The sequence below is a fragment of the Crassostrea angulata genome, chromosome 8 (genome assembly GCF_025612915.1).
Source record: "Crassostrea angulata isolate pt1a10 chromosome 8, ASM2561291v2, whole genome shotgun sequence".
Lineage (NCBI taxonomy): Eukaryota > Metazoa > Mollusca > Bivalvia > Ostreida > Ostreidae > Magallana > Magallana angulata.
In genome coordinates, this window is record NC_069118.1 from 52,240,673 (window position 1) to 52,262,474 (window position 21,802).

The 21,802-nt window shown below is 40.0% G+C and overlaps 1 long non-coding RNA gene across 1 annotated transcript; it reads right to left on the minus strand.

Moving 5' to 3' along the window:
• Positions 1-1,232: 1,232 nt before the first annotated feature.
• On the minus strand, positions 1,233-3,774 carry LOC128161595 (uncharacterized). The gene is made up of 3 exons (XR_008240393.1): positions 3,655-3,774; positions 3,187-3,319; positions 1,233-1,536 (listed from the first exon to the last, which is right to left on the minus strand). It is a non-coding gene; the product is annotated as an uncharacterized LOC128161595 (long non-coding RNA).
• Between the last annotated feature and the right edge of the window lie 18,028 nt (positions 3,775-21,802).

The following is a 21,802-nucleotide window of genomic DNA, read 5'->3' on the forward strand; positions in this document are numbered from 1 at the left end:
CCAGCTTCATAACAGTACTCAAGGCAAATGATGATGCAGTTGATACCAAGTATCCAATGCTATTGGTACGGTCTACTAAGAACAACAAAACAGTCATACATTCCTACCCGACACAATTCAAACTTTCCTCTGAGAGCAACCCAACAACTTAGCACCTATTTACCTGGTATTATTCAGTACACTGACCTATGAATACTGTCTATTGAGTGAAATAAAACAGCTACACATTAGTATTTTTTGTCTATTGATAATGTCACTGAGAGAAACTTAACATCAATAGTGGTACCTAAGGCAACTGGTAATCTTCTGAGAGCAACACAACATCTATACATTAATATAACTTGTCTATTCATAAACCTTCTGGTAAGAACATAACCATTGCACCTTAGTACAGTAGGCTAAACATATGTTCACCTCAGAAAACCATATTATGTTATGGTATACTAAGAGCAACAAAACAGTCATTCAGTCATACCCGACACAATTTATTTTTTCCACTGAGAGCAACCCAACAGCTATGTATCTGTACTCAGGATATTGAAACTGTCAATATGGGAGCAACATTATATTTATTAATATGAACTGGTCAATTGCTATAGTCCACTGAGAGCAACTTTACAGCTATATCACTGGTATTCATCAACTGGGCATGAAATATAAACTTTGATAAGACCCCTGGAACAAACCAAGAGGTAAAAGGTCTTTTTTATTCGACCATTTGATGCCTTTTAGCGATAACTTTTATATGTGGAGCAGAAAAAAATTCCCTAGGGCAGAAAGTAAAAAAAATTGAAAAAAATTTGCAAAATTGACACATTTCAAACCAAATCAAATTTCAAATCCTATGGAATTTTCTGTTTAAAATTAACAAACTTTGAGATGAGGTATAAGTAGTAGAAATTCCGATAAGAAGTTTCATTAAAAAAGCTAGGACAGAACAAATTAGACCCGGTTTCGTTGAGTGATTTTCCCATCGATGAAAATGAAGGGAGGGTAATTGGAGGGTTATAATTTCTTACACCTTTACAAAGACATGAAATCATAAAAAAAAGGTTGAATACTCTAAGTATTTTGGTCTCTGTAGACTTAGGCAAGACCACAAATGAGCTACATCGTGATGAAAACGAATAAGTGGCATCAACGAAACCAGTATTTTAACAGTTTTATAAAACATACGCTTTTGGAACCCAAGATGGGCGATGATTATTAAAAAAAGCCTCCCTCATCTATTTCATCAACAATAAAAAGGGCAAAAATGCTTCCCTCTCACATCCATTTCTAGAAAATTTGACCCGAGAACCATTATTTCAACTTTATGTGGCCTTAGTTCATTAACTAAACTCTCAGTATATTATAAATGAAATAGAAATTATTGTTAAATGCTTTGAGACTAACTTGAGACCAGGAAAATAATGACTTGCTTGGTTTCTAAGAGAGAAAATTAAATATAAGCATACCCACCCCTAAAAACAAATGGGTTTCACAGGTTGAAAAACAAACTCAACACGATCCAGGAAGCTGTATCATTATGCGTGTCTAAAAAAAAAATAGTTCCATTTAATTCAATGTGATCATTCCACTAAAGTGATAGTTTTCCTAGCAAATGATTTCAGAATCAATACTATAGGCCTAAGATACCATAAAAGGAAACGAGATATCTGTGATAACCGCTAGTGATACCCGGCTCTAATGTGAAAATACATAAAGGCAAGGTCATCATTTAACAGGTTTGTAAAAAAAAAAACCAAATCATACCATATAGCATGTCTAAACAAAGATTGTTATAAAATTTCAAGCAGCTCTGATGAATAGTTGCTGAGAAATCTCTGATGACTATTTGTTTGAAAAGTAAGGCTACAAAAAAATAAAGGTGTCATTTAACAGGAAGTTGACATCTCATTAGTACAAAAATGAATCCCACCATAAGGCATGCCTAAACAAAAAGTGTGTTAAAATTTCAAGCATCTGCGATAAAAAAAATTGTTAATAATATGGACATACACAGAGAAGGACAGATAGACACACAAGGGTAAACAGTTTACCCCCTCTCCTTCCGAGCGGGGGTATTATTAGTTAATAGTCATATAGTGACCGGGAACGGGATAATACGTGGTTAGTAAATTTCATACCTGGTGAGGCAAATTTACTAACCAGGTATCATCCCATACCCGGTCACTACATGACTATGTAATGATAATATCTTACCGACTGCCTTTGTGTTAATGACATAAAATTAATTAAACAATGAAAATCAAGCGTCTTATAACAAAGTTACAAGTTTCAATCTGGGTACGAAACCTGATGTCACAATACTCTAAGAATGATGTCTTAATGCTCAAAGGGAAGATACCCCGGTATATTTTGTACTGACTGTGTATGGAATATACACGGTCTCCACGTGACTGCTGTTAGCCAATGATTTCTTTACAATTCAGCAGAAGGTAAGATATATGAAGAAATTGTGACTATATATACATATATATGGAATGACTAATAACTGTAATTAACAAAGTTTATTTTGATTGGCTATTTCCTTGCTAAAGACCTTTAAGAAGTCAACTAAAATTTTATGAAATTAAATGAAATTTGCAGAAAATACTTATCAATTATTTATAAATGTCATACTGTAGATTCCATATTTTATGCAAGTACTTCATTCTGCGATTCAATTGTATTTTATTTAAGACACGAGAATATGAAATAGCAAATTTGTATCCCGATTTCTTATTATCTAAGTTCATCCGAAAAATGAAAATGAAATTTTAAATTCCGCAAGATGTGCTCCTCCCGATTTTATGCAGATATCAATTTCTCACATTTAATTAGGAATTTACAGTATGCTAGTGTAAGAAATCTACTTCTGGCTCTAAGGGATGAAAAAGTATTCTGATCTTCTATTAAGATATTGCTGAACTCTGGAGAAAATGTCTTTTAAAATTCATCTTCTGTATAGTAAATAATTTAATGTCCAATAAAATTGAATCAGTGAAATGTTGAGAAAAAAAATTAAATTAAATCTGAAATGTTTGAACTTATGAGTACCAATTCAACATTAATTAATAGAATTAAATATGAAACAAGAAGTTTACTAAAGGAATTAAATAGCAAAAGTTAATAATTTCAATTCTAAGACAAAGTCAGGGACTGCAAAAAAAAATGGTGCCAGAAGAGACTTCGATAATGTACCTGGAAGCTTTGATAACGGTGGTCACTGATTAATGGCTAGTGATTAAGATAACAAGTTCTTTAGCAAAGGAAGTGATGAGGCTTTTCCATCAGTCATCAAAGAATGGAGTTTCTCTTAGAAGACATGGCAGCTCTAAAATATAATAAACAGGATGAAAGTTTACAAAATATATACCTGTTAACCTTTCACTGCTGCTATGTGGGAGAAACTCCCCCTAACCAACTTGGCTAAGGGGGAGAATTTGCATAAACGACGTTTTTGCGCGTGAAATGCAAATAGGGACCAAAGTGGTTGTATCAACATCAGTACAAAACATAGAACTCACTGAGATGGGGCAATACCTTTACGAGATCACTCTCATCATAGTCTATGAAAACCATAGTTTTTAATCTTTATCATTATATCATATATTAATGTGTGGTTTGACACAATATCATATATTATTATACCTTCTTATATTATTTTACCTCAATATGAATATTCTATATAACGCATCATCCAATTGGTTCTAGACAATCACATGTCTGGGCAATAAAACTTCTATAGTCATATTTTGGATTTGGAGGCCTTGTGCACTTTCCTGCAAGAGTTGTCATTCATTTAAGGTATTCGATCCATAATAGCCCCAGATTCAATAAATCTGGGATCCTTACACAGGGGTGTGCAATTACAAAATTTGGCCACTAGCCCAGGGGCTAGTGGGAGTACCAAAGTTACTAGCCCAAGATTCAAAGTTACTAGCCAGACTATTTCGGACATGTCGACATTTCATTTTATAAAAAACCCTGTATGATACTAGTACATGTATATAATTATTAATATACGAAATATTTATTACTTGCATGTTTTCTGTGGTAGACTAGTTCAAAAATATTCAACTTCATTGATCTCTCACATTTTAGTTACAAAATTGGTTTTGGTACCGTTTATATAATAAAACCCAAACATAACATTGTGAATGTGAACAGACTCTATAAAATCACTGCAACTATCTATGTGTGCATGCATTTTATCCTGTTTAATTTCCATTTACAAAATACACCTATGCAATTAATTAAGTAATGGTAAATTTTAATTTAAAATAATGGAAAATGCACAAATAATGATATGCAAAATATGAATTTTTTTTTAATTCACCAAGCAGGTCACTTTAAAATGTGTTCATGAGAATAGTTAGTGCAGAAATTTATAATTTCTCTGTAATGCATCTCTCTCTCTCCCTCTCTCTCTCTCTCTCTTTCTCTCTCTCTCTCTCTGTAAAAAAAAATATATTAAAAAAAGCCAATGAATACATATCAAAGAAAAAGGAATCATTTTACACTGATGTCACTTGAAACAGCTGCACAGGTAACTACGGAAGCCATGTGCAGTGAGGCGTGACTATCTCGTCTAGCCACTGGTCAGGTCAACACTGTCGGTAAAACTTCAAAGTGTGAAACTTACAGCAGATTGTTTTTCTCAGAAGAATGTAGCACGAGAAAAAAATGCTTAAGAAATTTTTAGGCTATCATGACTTAAAAGGAGCAGATATCATGCCTCTGTGATAACAATGACGATACACTTTTCCTACTAGGACACTGCAAATTTACCGGCATATTTTGCCAACTCTGGTTATGATTTACTAGCCCGACGGGCTACCACAGTTAATGTTTTTGCTAGCCCGACCTCTAAAATCGGTAGCCCCGGGCGTCGGGCGATGGTAATTGCACACCCCTGCTTACAGATATGTATGGACTTAATACGGTAATTAGTATACTTGGACATAATTTTCATATATAAGTATCAACATGTAACAGTGGAACGTGTCCTTATTAATGACCTTTCCCTTTTCTTGAAGAGTTGTCCCCCTTTGCTTTTATTCTATAAAAATTATAATTCTTGAAAATCTATATGGTATAAAATTTATTTTCATTAGTTTTTGTGTTCCTAATGATAAAATACATCTTTATGTATACGTCCTGAATGTCGGTTCAATACAGACGCACTTATTGAAGTTGGTTGATTAAAATTTTCCAGAGAGCTATTACCGGTATAATACACCTTTACAGCCACTTGTGAACATGTACTGTTTACCATATAGCAGCTAATTAATTTTGCAAAATTATTGTCAATACAGTATATATTTTAAAATATTTTATAATTCAAACTCTACCAGTTCACATACGATCAAATTCATCTGACCCACCCCGTTCCTTACTTTCAGAAATTTCGGAAATTGGAATTCCAATGTGGCCCCACCCTACTCCTCAAGATTTTGATTTGAAAGAATTAAAATCTACATTATCCGAGGTTGCTTTCAGTAAAGATGCAGTTTTTTTAAGCAAGTGGTTTTTAGAAAAAGATATTTTAAAAATTTTTCTATTTTTATAATCCTATGCTATGTAAATTTTAAATAAATGATTTTTGAGAAGAAAATTTCAAATATTTACACTTTATTCTTATGTAAAAGTACGACCCTCCATTGTGGCCTCACCCTAACCATGAGGGTCATGATTTTCACAACTTTAAATCTACACTACATGAGGAAGCTTTCACATAAGTTTCACATTTCCTGGCTCATTGGTTGCTTAGAAGAAGTATTTTAAAGATTCATTCTATATATTGTATGTAAAACTCCAACCCCCCCCCCTTCCCATTGTGGCCCCACCTTACCACCAGGGACAATGATTTGAACAAACTTGAATCTACGCTATCTAAGGATGCTTCCACACAAGTTTCAGCTTTCCTGGCCAAATGGTTTCTGAGAAGAAGATTTTTGAAAAATATCAACAAAATTTCATTAAATCCTAATGATCTCCCATTGAAAGAGAGCAGGGCCCCACATTTTAACAAACTTGAATCCCCTTCACCCAATGATGATGCTTTGTGGCTAGTTTGGTTAAAACTGGCCCAGTGGTTTCGGAGAAGAAGTTGAAAATGTAAAAAGTTTACAGACAGACAGACGGACGGACAGACGGATGCCGGAAAAAAAGTGATCAGAAAAGCTCACTAGAGCTTTCAGCTCAAGTAGGCTAAAAACCTTAACCTCCTCCAGCACCTGAAACAGATGCAATTAGTTGTTTCAAATTTTCCTCACTTTCTCCTATGGTACAATGGAACTCCATATCAGAAAATTGATCCCATATGACTATGATTTTCTTTGATGAGCTTGTTAAATTTAAACAAGAGGCCCATGGGCCACATCGCTCACCTGAGCAACAATGGCGAACTACATTGACTTAACACACGTTACGGTCAGACGCGACCTATCTTCCATTATTTTCTATTTATTCCTATCTACACAATGTGAAGATTTCCACCAAGTAATTCCATATTTATATTTTCCTGTTTTATGAAACTTTTTTTAAATTCAGATATAAAGTGTTCAATTGAAAATATATACTATGACTTTATTTATAAGCATTCAAATGCATTTTGCATGCTATTTTAAGGAAAATCTAAATATTATAGCTCTAAAAATAGCCTGGTAATAAACCTTGAATTTTTGGGAATTAACAGGTTTAAATGTTAATAAATAAGGAATAATTTATCAAGGAAAATTACATAAAATTGAGGAACGTCTCGTTTATCCTTAAATAATTAAGAACAGTAAAATTTAATATTTAGCAAAGTTAAGTACCATGATAATTTTCTGACCTAAAACTCAATATTTTATAAAGGGGTAGGGGTGAAAATATATTGTGATATATTAATTATATATAACACCGGTATATTATTTCCTACAGTTTTTGCACATATGTGAACAGTATTAGCTCATTAAAGATAAAAAAAAATATCAAAATCATACATTTCCTAAGACGTATATCAGTTAAAAAATCAGCACCCATTGAGGGCCTACCTTATTGTGTGTAATCATAATTTGAACATTTTGAATCTACACAGTTAAAGGATGCTAACATTTTATTTCATTAATATGTTGTCTTAGAGGCCATGCAATGCATATTTATTTTATATGATGAAAATACTGGAAAAGGTAGTTACCATTTACCTGCAATATTTCTTGTTTGGTATATTGGTATTTATGGAAAAAAATATCGAACTTAAATTAGTGTAATTTTCATTTTCCACATCTAAGTGAATATTTTAAGTATGTTTATTTAAGATGCCAAGCTCTATGAATATACCATGCAGATGAGATACATTTCATTTTCACAGCTGATATCTCATATGTGAAAGTTAACAAAGATTGACGGACAGAGAATCGCCAGCTAGTCTGGAAGGCAGTACGCAGTGTTTGAACTCTGTGGCAAAAGTTGCTAAGGCTACAGTAAAAAACTTAACTGGTCTTCCCTTAAATAATTGTTTACCTGATGTAAACTTGTGTGACGTTTTATATCCTTACTCACTTGATCGATGAAAACATTTGACTGGAAAATGTTATCATATGATGTGTTAAAAAGCTACAGGCATACAGGTATCAGTTCTGTACTAAGGCCCATTAATTATTTCATATTCTCTCAAAAACAACAAACGGCTACAAACCAAGATGATTTTCTGCTGCAATATTTTCTTTAAAATAATATGATAATGCACGGATATCCTCATAATTATAATGTGTCAGAACTGTTTAAAAGAAGTTTTTATTTACTCGTTTGAAAAATACCAAAATTGTTGCAGATTTCAAATAATTTATCAAATGAGAAAGGACCCCAGAAAGTAGTTATAGCACATCATCCTTTTGATTTTTCTGTACACAAGTATATAATGTTTAGCAAGACAATTCCAATGATCAACAAACATTTCAGCGTCAGTCGTAGAATGATAGGCAACTTTTAAAACCTTATCGAATTAGTTTAATTTCATTTTTTTAATGCATTCATACATTACATAGATAAAATGTTTTGTAATTGAGTTAGCCAGGTGACACAAAATCAGTTTATGCACAGTGTATTTTGGGGAAATTAGTCCTACCCTATGACCCAATTACAACAGTTTTTAGTTTTGAAGATAACTGTAAACAAACGGTTTTGCATTAATTTGGCAGGGTTATTAAATAATTACAAGTTACCTTCTAATTGTAGTATCAACAAGAAATGTAATGATTATCGGTTGTAATTTTCAATGCATGGTATATGTGTTTGCATCACCCGTATTTATAACATCTAAAGATAAGACAGTCGCGGGTGATTAATCACAACAGGGTTTAACTGAGGCTGTGAAAACGTCTTTTCAAATTCATAAACATCTTTTTATTGTCTTTGGATCTAATTTACACGATTATGAACTCGGAATACATGGCTACTTCAAATTCTCTTTCGGAGGAAATTCCGGCGATCAAAAATCGATTATTTCAACCAAAGTCGCTCCCTTGTTTGATCCTTGTTGACACAATTAGAAATTAATAAACAATAAAAACAGAGGGAAATGCACTTTAGTACGTTGTTAATGCATCAGATTTTATCATTTTCGCAGGTAAACAATCAAATGCCTATTTACCGAAGTCTATGTTCCAAATACAAGGCGATTGTTTCCCAAGTTAAAAAGCAAAATGAAATGAAAAAATCAAAACAAGCTAAAACCACCCTCACAAGTGAAAATGACAACGCGTTGAAATATTCAACCTCAATTTACTTCACAATAATCAGCACCAATGTTACTTCCATGTTTCATAGATTATATTCGCACGTGAACTGTTGCACAACAAACTGCCAGCTTCAAACAACGAACCTCGTTTTCGAGATGCGGTAGACTGGCTGTGCCTGTCATAAGACCAGTCTATCGCAATGAATTGCCAGTCTACGATATATGGAATAACGAGCCACTCTTTATTAGTATTTTTGCAATTATCTCAAATTTCGAACATAATTCGCCTATAATTTTTGCAATTTATATTCTACTTTCCCTAAGGATGATTTATGCTAAATTACGTTAAGATTAAGTTAGTAGTTCTTGAGAAGAAGATTTTTTAAAATGCACCCCCCTTTTTTACAGTTTCGAGGTTTTCTCCGCTTTGAATACAATCTGGCCTTTTATTTTTGCAATTTATATTCACCTTGTTATAAGGATGATTTGTGCCAAATTTGGTTAAATTTGGCCAAGTTGTTTTAGAGAAGAAAATCAAAATGTAAAAAGTTTACAGACGGACAGACAGACGGACGGACAGACGGACGACGGACAACGGGTGATCAGAAAAGCTCACTTGAGCTTTCAGCTCAGGTTAGCTAAAAACTCTCAAAACATTACCATGTAAAAATATATAAAAAAAGAAAATTTAATATTACAAACAATTTTAAAATTGCCAAAACACTACAATCATATCAGTATTTTTGGATTTCATCTAAATCAATCCCTTATAGAGTCTTTTCATCAATTTACTTGAATAAAAATAGTTAACTTCTATATAAATAATGATAATATTTATTTCCTAATAATGATAGAAACGTTTGGTTTACATGAACAAGTGATGATTTTTTTTTCTATAGAAGTTGTTATCTAAATGATTAAACTTGTTGAACTTGTTCGAAATTTAGTTTGTTCACATAAATGAGAGGATGTACGAAAGAGAAACACACGTTTATCATAATAGTTGCAAGTATAAAACGAATATGCCCTACCAGCATGGAGCTCCATTTTCCATAGGCGTTAATGTTTATGTTCCAGCCCGAATTTTCATTCAGCAACGAGACCTCTGGAATGAAAGCTCATCAAATTGTCTCTTTCCTGTTAAAATTTCGTGGTGTGAAGTCAGATTCATTTTCCAGCAAAATGCATGTGTATTTAAAAACTCTGAAAATGAAAGTAAGAGTAGGGAATTTTACAGTTTGGGAAAGGGTGTACATCAAACATTTTCAATTCCTTCCTTCAAATGATAATAATAATTCAATTTTGACACTTGCTTTTAAAATTGCAAATACTCTTTTCTTACATGTGTCACGCATTCTGATTTAAAATGTCCCAATAAATGTATATACACTCTGAAAATATAGGAACTATTTTGCTTAAAAGCACTACTTTGTTGTCCTACACACATTCTAAAATAGTTAAAGGGATATACTCACATGTTGACAAACAGACTCGGCACCTAGATAACAGTTCCATTTAATTTAGTGTGACAATTCCACTCAAGTAATAATTTTCCTAGCAAATGAGTCCAAATCTAATACTGTAGGCCTAAAAAAATTGTGCCAAAAAAGAAAAAAAAGAAAAGAAATTGTCTCTATATGAATGGAACTACAATTGATTAAGTACACAGTTTGATTGGCTATATCCTTGTGGAACACCTTTAAGAGATATCCGTCAAATTTTTTCAGCCCTGACAAATCTCGCTGAGATTTATAGTAGACGACAACATTACAACCAGAAACAACAAGTTCATGATTAAACAACCTGAGAATGCGTCCACACAAGTTTTAGCTTTTCTGGCCAAATAGTTTTTAAGAAGGAGATTTTTAAAGATTTTCTCTATACATTCCCATGTAAAATTTGATCCCCCCATGGTGGCCCCGTTCTACCATTGGGGACCATGATTTGAAAGACTTTAATCTACACTACCAAAGGATTTATTGAGGAGAAGATTTTTTAAAATACCAACAAATTTTTTTATAATTCTGAATTATCTCGCGCCCCATTTATACATCATTTGAACTTCTTAAAGTGTATAGTACAAAATCAATGTTATTATAGTTATCCAGGTCCAATCAAGGGGTATGAGGATTTATCCTGGGTTGTATTCCATACAGCCTGAGGCTGCAGGCCCGAAGGGTGTTTGGGGACATAACTCTGTCAAAAATTGCTCGATCGTACCCAAAATCAAACTTGACCGAGATATTATGATACTTCTGTATACCAAATTTCATTGCAACCTATGAAAAGAAAACGAACAGAAACTAAAGTAAGGACCAGTAATAACTAGATATAATCATCAGAGGGCACCTGCTCCATTATGTAATTTTCTTTTGTACCATATCATAACATATGGTAACTTCTTTGTATTTTCCGTATGAAAAAAAGGGAAACTTAATATCTATTATAGTTACTTCAGCAATAGCTGACATTTAATTAGCTAAACAATAGAATTTGAAAGACTGGCCTTCGCAAGTCGCCTGGGATACCTGCACCAGGTTCCCTGAAAACCTGGAAGGTGGGAACACTCTGGATCAGGTCTGTCAACGTGGCCCAACTTCGAAGGAGTTGGTCAGCCAACCACTCGCATAGCCGTGGCTTCATCCCCCAAGGGCATGGACCTCCTAAACACAGGGTGAAGGTGGGAGAGCGTCACATGATCCCTCAACTTGTTCGTCCTCTCAGCACAATTGGGAAAGGGGCAGGAAGAGAGTGGCGATCATCTCCTCCTGCTGCGAAGCTGGTCGTCTCTGGGTGGAGCGGGACCACTTGGGCTAGGAGCTTGCCACGCTCCATGCTCTTCGCAGGGTAGGGATCCCCCTTCTTGTCACTGGCTTGCCAGGATGGCCTCCTGGCACATGCTCCATAAGTGGTGGGCCCTCATGGGCAGCCATCAAGGCTTCCTCTTCCTCATGATGTGATGGCGGCTCCACAGGGGGGCCAGCCATCGGGTCTCCTCTGTCTCCGCTGGCCTGCTCGGTAGGCGCCCCAGCGTTGCATTCGTGCCACAATGGTGGCCCCTCAGTTTGGGCACACAAATTGTTTAAAGGTGGAGGCCTCCTCAGGGGTGACACCCACACACAGACCGTGAAACCATTCGTCACTGTACCATTAACTTCCCATCGTTAGGGCGCCGGCAGGTACAAACACAATCTCATTAGACGGGCCCGGAGATGAGGGGCATGTGGGGGAAGCTACGTTAGGTTTTGATTATGGGGACGCCCCTGATGTCTGGGGGGGCTTGGGAGAACTGTCAGGAGTCCCTCTGGCAGCAGGAGAGTGTTTTGGGGGCCGACCTCGGCGTGGCTGCTGCCTGAGGGGGATTCAGGAAGCTTGCAGGCACCCGCCGCCCATGCAGGGGGGCTGGAAGCCAAGACACTCCCGGTTTCCTGCTTGGCACTCTCAAAGTTCTCAAAGTTCTTCCAAAACCGAACGAGCCATGGGGGGATGTCCCTGTCAACACACTTCAAGCGGTCGTGATTGGCCACCATGACTGCCGACTTGGTCTTTACTTGGTACAGGTGGGGGGTCAGCTTCTTGACTATGATACCAGGGCCCTTCCAGGACGGGCTACACTTGCAACACTTCCCCTTCATCGTCGCGGTGTCCAGCACATACACAACAATCCTTCCTCAAAGGGGCGGGTAGCGGCCTTGATGTCATAATCTCTTTTTATCCCTCCTCAGAGGTGTGCAGGCACCTCCTGGCTGTCTCGTGAGCAGTCAGTATGTTGTCTTTAAGGTCCCTCACATACGTCTCGATATCTGCAGGGCCCTCCTGCAGGGGGGGCCTGTACATCAGGCTAGCTGGCGTATTGACCTCTCTACAAAGCATGAGTTTGTTGGCGGTGAACCTTGAATTACGATTGACTGCAGAGCGGAAGGCCCCCGCTATCTGGGCCAGATGCTCGTCCCAACAGTCTTGGGCCTTATCAATATAACACCTTACCGCATCCATAAGGGTTCTATTGTAGCGCTCCACCTGTCCATTGGCAGACGGACGGTAGGGGGTGGTGGGGGCCTTATGTATTTCGAGGAGGTCACACACAGCAGTAAACAACTTACTTTCAAGGCGCCCCTGATCTGAAAATATCTCAAGGGGGCAGCCGAACCTAACAAAGAATTCGTCCACTGCCGCTGTGGCAGTAACCTCAGCTGTCTGGGAGGGGAGGGGGACACAATCCATCCACTTAGTAAACTGGTCCACCATGACTAGGACATACTCATTCCCCTTTGGAGTCTTATGGCCCGGTCCAAGGAAGTCAAGGTGCACCCTCTCCATGGGTGCCCCGGCATGATACTTTCTGCCCTGTCTCTTTGTTAATTTCTGCCCTGGCGTGGCACTGTGGGCGCTTATTTCTACTGCAGGGGCCACAAGTGCTAACAAACCTCTCGGCCCCCCACATCATCCCGTACCAATATAAATGCTCTCTCATCCGGGCCTTGGTGCGCTCGATCCCTTGATGTCCAGCCGCCGGTACATCGTAGCAGGGTCGCAGAGCCTCTCTCCTCAGCTCTATGGGGACGACCAGAACTTTCCTTTTCTCTCCCCCCTCCTCTGTCTCTTTCCAAAGGACCCTGTCGTTGTCCAACTGCAACAAAATCCTGTTGATATAGTAATGTTTGACAGCTGGACTGGCTAGGAACAATTTGTCTTCCTCCGGCTCCACATTTCCCCGCAGCCAATCCAAGATTAGACTAAGCTCTGGGTCACTTTACTGGCTACGGCTCATCTCCTCGGGGGTGAGGCCCACCAAGGAAGGCGGGCCAACAAAGCCTTCCAAAGAAATTCCTATGATAAAGGCGAAACTAGGGGTAATGATTTATTTGGATCTGAGACTGGCATGGGCCATTTGGACTGCTTTGACCCTCACAGTCGTCTGTATGGATCCGGCCCATAAGCTTCTTGGAGACATAGCCCAGAGCTGCCTCGCTGATAGAGGGCCGGGCTTCTTCTCGATCAACAGTGATGGGGTCTGATCCTCCGTAAGGCTAGATTCTTCCCCCAACAAGGGGGAATATGTCCAACTACCAGGCCTAGCTAGGGGGGCCACAACGTCAACTTCATCCGCAAAAGCAATCCAGGACTGGTGGGCTCTGAACACTTAAGGCAGCCATCACAAGGCAAATCACTAAGGTTAACGGTGAAATCCACCCCCCTACACCTGGATGGGGGTGGCGGTCTGTACAGTGCATCAGCGTTCACATGGTGCCTTTCTGGTCTATGCTGGATCACCATATCGTACTGACTAAGCTCCTCGAGCCAGCGAGCAAGCTGATCTTGAGGGGTACTTGAAGTTGAGCAACTAAATAAAGCTTTGGTGATCCGTGCGAACGACAAATATACGGCCAAGCAAGTAATGTCTGTACATGTGCGTGAATCTGATAATTGCTAGGAGCTCCTTTCGGGTAGTGCAATTCCTCCTCTGTTCTGCTGACAGGCTGAGACTACCGTAGGCTATCAGCTTTTCTTGCCCCTCCTGGATCTGTGAGAGCTCAGCACCTATCACCTCCGCTGACGCTTCAGTGTTCAGTACAAACTCGTCCTCCACAGTAGGGAGTGCTAAGATTGGAGGTGAAGTGAGAACTTTCCGGAGGGCCTCAAAAGCAGTCCACTGCTCCGGTCCTCATAAACAAGGTTTCTTCCCAGTGACACTTTACAACGGTTGGGCAATCTGGGCAAAGCCGGCAATGAATCCCCTGTGGTAGTTGGCAAAGCCAAGGAACCGCTCAACATCCTTCACCGTGGCAGGTGTCGTCCAGTCCTTTACAGCCTCTATGTACTCATCCCCCATCTCCACTCCGGTCCCGCTCACCTGTCTCCCCAAGAACTACACTCGTTTATGGAACAGCTCGCATTTTTTGGGCTTAAACTTTGAGTTGTTTTCACGGAAGCGCTGAAACACTGTCCTCAAATTGGCTAGGTGATCCTCAAAGTCGCGCCCAAGCACTAAGGCATCGTCCAGGAATGCCAGGACTATGCTCCATGTGAGCCCCCGCAGAACTAAGTTCATGGCTCTGAAAAAGGTTGCTGGGGCGTTACACAAGCCGAAACCCATATGCCGGAACTCGAACAGGCCATATTGGGTGACAAAGGCAGTCTTCTTCCGGTCCTTAGGGCTTATCATAACTTGAAGGAAGGCAGAGTTCCCATCCAACTTGGAAAACCAAATGTTCCCTGACAAAGTTTTGAAACACTCGTCGATCAATGGGAGAGGAAATACATCCTTCCTTGTAACATTGTTCAGCCTGCGGTAGTCCAGGCACCATCGGACTTGTCCATCCTTCTTACCGATGAGCACCAGCGCCGACGCCCACTCAGACATAGAGGGCTGAATCACTTCAGCATCCAGCATTTTCTTGAGATGCGCCGAAGATCGTTCTAGCAGGTCTAGCAGCAAAGTGACCTGTCTCTTAATGGGGGGCTTTGACTCCAAATTGTCATAGAACTTCCTCCCAAGTACACTCACTTCTGCCCCGGTATCCACCACAGCTTCAATGGGGGCTCCCTGGATCCTCAGCTTTATGGTAAATGCAGTCCGTGGGCAATGCTGGCTTTCTGTGACACACAACTCCACCTCCATAGGGACTGCCTGTGGGTTTAAAGGCATCCTACTTTTATCCTCGCTGTTTTCATAGGGCCCGGACTCTGAGGTCGTATCCTCCCTCGGTGGCTCCTGCAGCTTCAGACTGTGGTCTTCTGGAGTCAGGATCTCATCACTAGGAACCGGAGGTTCCTCCTCTTCGGTCAGCAGCTCCTCCTCAGGAAATGGTTCAGTTATGGGCTGATTCCTGAAACGGCTCCTGAGTTCCTTAATCTCACTCTCCCCTTCACCATCCTTCTGGCCATCTACAGATACCTTGTCCTTATCCGCCATGGACCTAACCGCCTCCCGCTTAGGCTTGGGGGGTCTGCTCTGACGCGAATGCTGGAAGTACTGCATGCAGACGACAGCTTCCTCCATAGTCTTGGGTTGGCCATCCAAAGTGTGCAAACCCGCCTCCCGGTCCTCCACTCCATAACATAGTCGCGGTATAGCCTGGGCATGAACATCCGGTAGCTGGGGGAATGCACGAGTAGCTAAGGTGAGCACTTAGTCATACCACTGTCGCAGGGACTCACCAATATTCTGAGTCGCCGATTGGAAATTAAGTTGATGAGTGAGATCTGGTGCTGATGAGCCAAAGCGCTTGTCAAACTTCCTGAGTATTTCGCTGAACCTCAGGCGGGGGTAGTCTCCAGCATCAAAGTGTAATACTCAATGGCCGGGCCCTCCAGGAAGAAACAGAATTGATCATGTTGCTCGGTCTCATTCCACTGTTGGCGAACAAATTTATGAAGGAAGGCTTTCCAGTTGGACTTGCCATCATAGCGGAGATCCTTATATCTAGGTCTATTCCGGACGGTCGGGTGGCTGGAACTGGCTGGTAGTGCAGCATAGTCTTGAGGATTGTACCGCACCGCAGGCAGCTGCACATCTCCAGATGAGCCATAGGTTGCAACGGGCGTCTGCGAAAACTCCAGGGCATGGCGAGACGCTGCGGATAACCGCATGTGCTCATGGGGATGATGAGGCGCTGCGGATAACCGCGCATGTTCATGGGGATGATGAGGCGCTGCGGATAACCGCGCATCTTCATGGGTATGGTGAGACGCTGCGGATATCCGCGCGTATTCAGGGGGACTGCAAGACGCAGCAGGAGTCCGCGTGTGACCTGCATTGGGAGGTACATCTCTAGCGGGGGGCTCATATGCATGGGGTACTGGGACGTATGAATGGTCACCCGGGAGATGGGGTTCCCCAGACAAGGGCTCATGATACTGTGGCTGGACTTGTGCTATTCTACTTCCCTCTCCCTCAGGACTGTAAGGCTGGGAGGAGGCCTCAGGCGTTGGGACCGCATAACCTGTAAAATACTGGTGCCGTCCCAACATTGTCCGCCCCTGCACAGTAACATACTGATCATCCCGTGGCTGGGGTGTTGGGTAATAACAGCTGGGTGCGACCGGCTGGGTTACAGCAGTGCACATGCGCAGACCAAAGTATCCCTGTGAGGTATGGACCAAGGACTCCTGGACCCTAGTGGCAAGGTATTCCCCCCCAGTGGAAGGATGGCGAGGCACCCAATGAGCAGGCCTACTACCTGGCATGGAGTTACTATTCCCTGGGGCAGGGCTAGGCTGAGCAAGTGAAGCTTGGGGTTGAGAATCAACAATTTGAGATGCATGTGGCAAATCAACAAGCTGCCCTTGGTTTACACTAGCAGGGTCCTGGGGTTGGTTAGTTGAACTAGTAGGGCAATAGCTACAGGGCTGGGGTGTGGGCTGGTATGTGGGCCCGACAGGCCCACCGGGCATGGAGTTGGAGGGGGACGGGGTGATGGGGGGATCAAGGTCTAGCAGGTGGGGTCTCAGGTCCCCTTGAACATTAGGCGGATGCAGCGGGGTGACTCCAATAGTATCCTAAGGCCCTTGGTTGTCAGGAACATCCCTAACAGTTGGGTCACACTTACGGGTAATGGTCACATGGGAAAGACGTGACATGGGGACCCCTACATAATCGCTAGATGGGACAAATTCCCTATAACAAACTGGTGAACTGCATCTTACCGAAGAGCCGGGGGACACCCCTGGCTGAATACTACTGGCTGGCCAAGGCACAACAGAGTGTGCCACCTTGACCTCTGGCTCCCTTACTGTACCCTGCCAAACCCCCCTCCCACACTGGGGATAGTCTGCCTGCCCCCCTGGAAAGCGGGATGGGCCGGCAGCCTGACCTACCCTAACAGTGCTAGGAGCACAGTAACCCATATTGCCTGGAGTTCTAACACCTACTGTATCTGGGCCTAGATGTCTGCTACTAATATACTCAAACTCCTCATCAGGTGTTAAAGTGTCGTCTAACCCCAAGGCTTGCAAAGCCTCTTCAAATGAAACATTCATGATGAGCGAATGGTACAATACACAAAAACGTTCCAAGTCAAAATCAACACAGACTATGCGAGAAAATGCAAATTATGTGCTAAATGCAACAAACAATACTTATCAACAATGGAATGAAAACTTTAAATGGGAAAACTATGCACAAAATATGCAGAGGTGAAAATAAATTCACGAATTAACCCTACAATCCTAAGCATGTGGTGGACCCCAAAATGGGGGCTACACCCGTATATCTACAGAAGAAAAAAAAACGCCTAATAACAGCTTTGACACTTTGCGGGAAAAAAATTGTTCCTGTCTTATATATACATGAGTTAGGGCGGCAAGTTGGACGCCAATATGGTGTTTATATACCTAACACTGCCTAATATGATATTAACCGTGGGTTACCCCAAACTCACCTGTACATCTCTATCCGTTGCTGTCAACTTCAAGAAAGGCGATTGGGTCCAAATCCCTTTTAGCTCGCGCAGGGGTTCCCGCCATGTGACGTCACGGGCTATTAGATAGCCCGTAAGGGAAACGATTCCACAAACACCACACACACAAGAAATCCAAACTAATTAAATCTGTAAGCGAAAAAAAAAAAAAATGTGTGCAAAGATACAGCTATTACCATACATATTCTGGTATTCTATTATTAATATGAAAATTATCCCTTCCCCACCACAAAAGCTTGAAAAATACACACAAAATCACATATGTATCATTTGAAAGTTAGTAAATTTATTGTTAAAAAACCAAACACTTTTCACGTATGCTTATATGTACATGTATTCATTTTTAAAATACATGTAGTACAACTGTTTGTTGCATGAACATTTATGTAGGATCCATTCATATATGTAGTGGATACAATCAACAGTCAGAGGTAGTTTCTAAATTTTTGGAGTAGAGAATTTTGTTACTTTTCTAAGTATGAACATTTGAAGTTTCCATTTGATAAGTCAGGTTATTAATTATATGAAGAACTAGAGCAGAGCTCGTGGCAAAGCCACGAGTAGGTCTTCCGTTGTTGCTGCGAGTTGAAAATGTATGTGATATGGTGTCAATAATTTATAATGACTAAACTTTCAGTTCTGCTTTTGTTATAAAAATGTGTTGTGATTGAAAGCCTGTATATAAAACGTGTTTTGAAAAAGAAAGAAAGAAAATGTTATAGGAAAACTATCTGTCGAACACAGTTTATGTAATCATTTCAAACATTCTTTAAAAAATGAGATGTTTAATGGCGAGTTAAATTTTCAGAGGGTAGCAAGCATTGTTACATGTACTCATGATTCATGTGAGGAATTGTGTTTTTTGGGAGTTGATTTTAATCAACTCTCCTATGCAGTTACTCTAGCATACCGAAACTGAAACTGTGTTTGCACCTAAGCACAAATCATCGCCGCTGACAAGACTTAGTTCTTGAAAATAATGAAACATTTTTTTAAAGGAAACTTTTTTATAAATACATTGGAAATAGTCAGATTTTAAATGGTACGAACAATTTGAAGTTTTTTTAGTCGTGTGTATTCCTACGCCAGAGTTCAATATATAGTCTCGTTCAACCATCGGCTGTCTCCTTACATCTCCGGCAAGTAGAGAGTCAGTCTATATTTAAAGGTCGCATCATCAAGCTATCACATGACCTGGTATCTCTTACTTGTCGGAGATTAACGGAGACAGCCAAGCATCTGGTTAAACGAGACTAGAGTTCATTATTGGTTGGATCCATACAATTTTTGAAATATTTGGAATACCAAAACATAGTTTGATGAAATCAATTCTATTTTAAAATATTACACAACATGATTCATTAGAGGTTTTCTCGAAATTCTAGTCGGAAAAGTCAGAGAATTCATATTATAAAAATGTGCATAATTCAAATGCAGATTATAAACTACTTGCCAAGCAAAAAAGCATATCGTTGATTTTAAAATAAATAATATTCGATAAAATCAACTCTCGTCAGTACATCAGTACTTTGATTTAAAAACCGAACCTGCCTTCAAAACACGTAACCTTTTCTCTAAGATAACTTCTTTATTAAAAAATATTTCTAAATTTTTGAAAACTATGTGCAAGTTTAGAATTGTTGCCAAGGACAAAATTTACAGACCCTGCAACGTACTACTATACCAAACAAGAGGCCCATGGGCCACATCGCTCACCTGAGGAACAATAGGTATGATAAAGTCAGCTTAATGGAGTCATAATACAAACAATCTGGACAATGTACAATAATACATGTAGATCCTGTATAAATAAAATCCATTTTTCCCCCTTGGAACTTGGATAGCCCTGATTGCTGCCAATATTTACAAAAGCAGACTTTAATCACCGCTCCTCCACATATATAGGGACTCAACGTTACGCAGACAGGGATGACCGCACACCTACGCAACTCAACAGGTACCAACGTTAACGCAAGCAGAGATAACGCAAGCAGGGATGACCGCACACTTGCGCCAACAGCTCAACCTAACGCAGGGAGTGCCGCACACTTGCGCTAGAAAGGCCAGAACACCAGCAGGGATGACCATACACTAGTGCTCTGCTGCAACCACCCCCAATACAAGCAGGTATGACCGCACACTTGTATTAATGCAATACAAGGCAGGAATGACCGCACACTCTGTATCGTAGGTTAGAAAAACATGATCAATCTCTCCGTACCTGTTTAATTTAACCCCAAACAGTCGCTCGTCGCAATGCAATAGACACTGTCCCTATATATGTGCCGGCCTAAAATAATTCATAGTATCTAAAAATTGGAAATCAAAAATAAACAAACTAATCTGGCCTAACCCAATACTACTTATGCAGAACAACTTATATACATTGAATATTTATTACTAGTATTGTATAAAAATAATCATCACAATAATTGGTTAACAGTGTTTAACATTATTAATTAAAATAATCAAGAATCAATCAATCAAGGGCAATAACTCAAAACAGTAATACAAAAAGATTCTAATGAATAAATAGCTGCCTGCTTCAATTTTATAGTCATATCACATGTTGAGTATTGCAGTACTCAAAAAGATCCATTACAATTGTTTATATATGGGATATTTATCTACATCAAACTCTGAACCTTCTTGTGAGGCCGCAGAATTGTCCTGAAGCCAAAGTCTTAACAATTATAAAGAATCATCTTGCTGATTAGTTTCTGAGAAGAAGATTTTTTAAGATTTACTTTAAATATATTCCTATGTGGCCTCACCCTACCCCCAGGGGTCATGATTTTCACAACTTTGAATCTACACTACCTGAGGATACTTCCCACAAGTTTCAGCTTTCCTGGCTGATTAGTTTCTGAGAAGAAGATTTTTAAAGATTTACTCTATATATTCCTATGTAAAACTTCTACCCCTCCATTGTGCCCCACCCTACCCCCAGGGATCATGATTTTCACAACTTTGAATCTACACTACCTGAGGATGCTTCCACACAAGTTTCAGCTTTCCTGGCTGATTAGTTTCTGAGAAGAAGATTTTTAAAGATTTACTCTATATATTCCTATGTAAAAGTTCGACCCCTCATTGTGGCCCCACCCTACCCCCGGGGGTCATGATGTTCACAACTTTGAATCTACACTACCTGAGGATGCTTCCATACAAGTGTCAGCTTTCCTGGCTGATTAGTTTTTGAGAAGAAGATTTTTAAAGATTTACTCTATATATTCCTATGTAAAACTTCGACCCCCCATTGTGGCCCTACCCTACCCCCGGGGGTCATGATTTTCACAACTTTGAATCTACACTACCTGAGGATGCTTTCACACAACTTTCAGCTTTCCTGGCTGTTTAGTTTCTGAGAAGAAGATTTTTAAAGATTTACTCTATATATTCCTATGTAAAACTTCGACCCCCCATTGTGGCCCCACCCTACCCCCGGGGGTCATAATTTTCATAACTTTGAATCTACACTACCTGAGGATGCTTCCATACAAGTTTCAGCTTTCCTGGCTGTTTAGTTTCTGAGAAGAAGATTTTTAAAGATTTACTCTATATATTCCTAGGTAAAATTTCGACCCCCCCCCCAATGTGGCCTCACCCTACCCCCAGGGATCATGATTTTCACAACTTTGAATCTACACTACCTGAGGATGCTTCCACA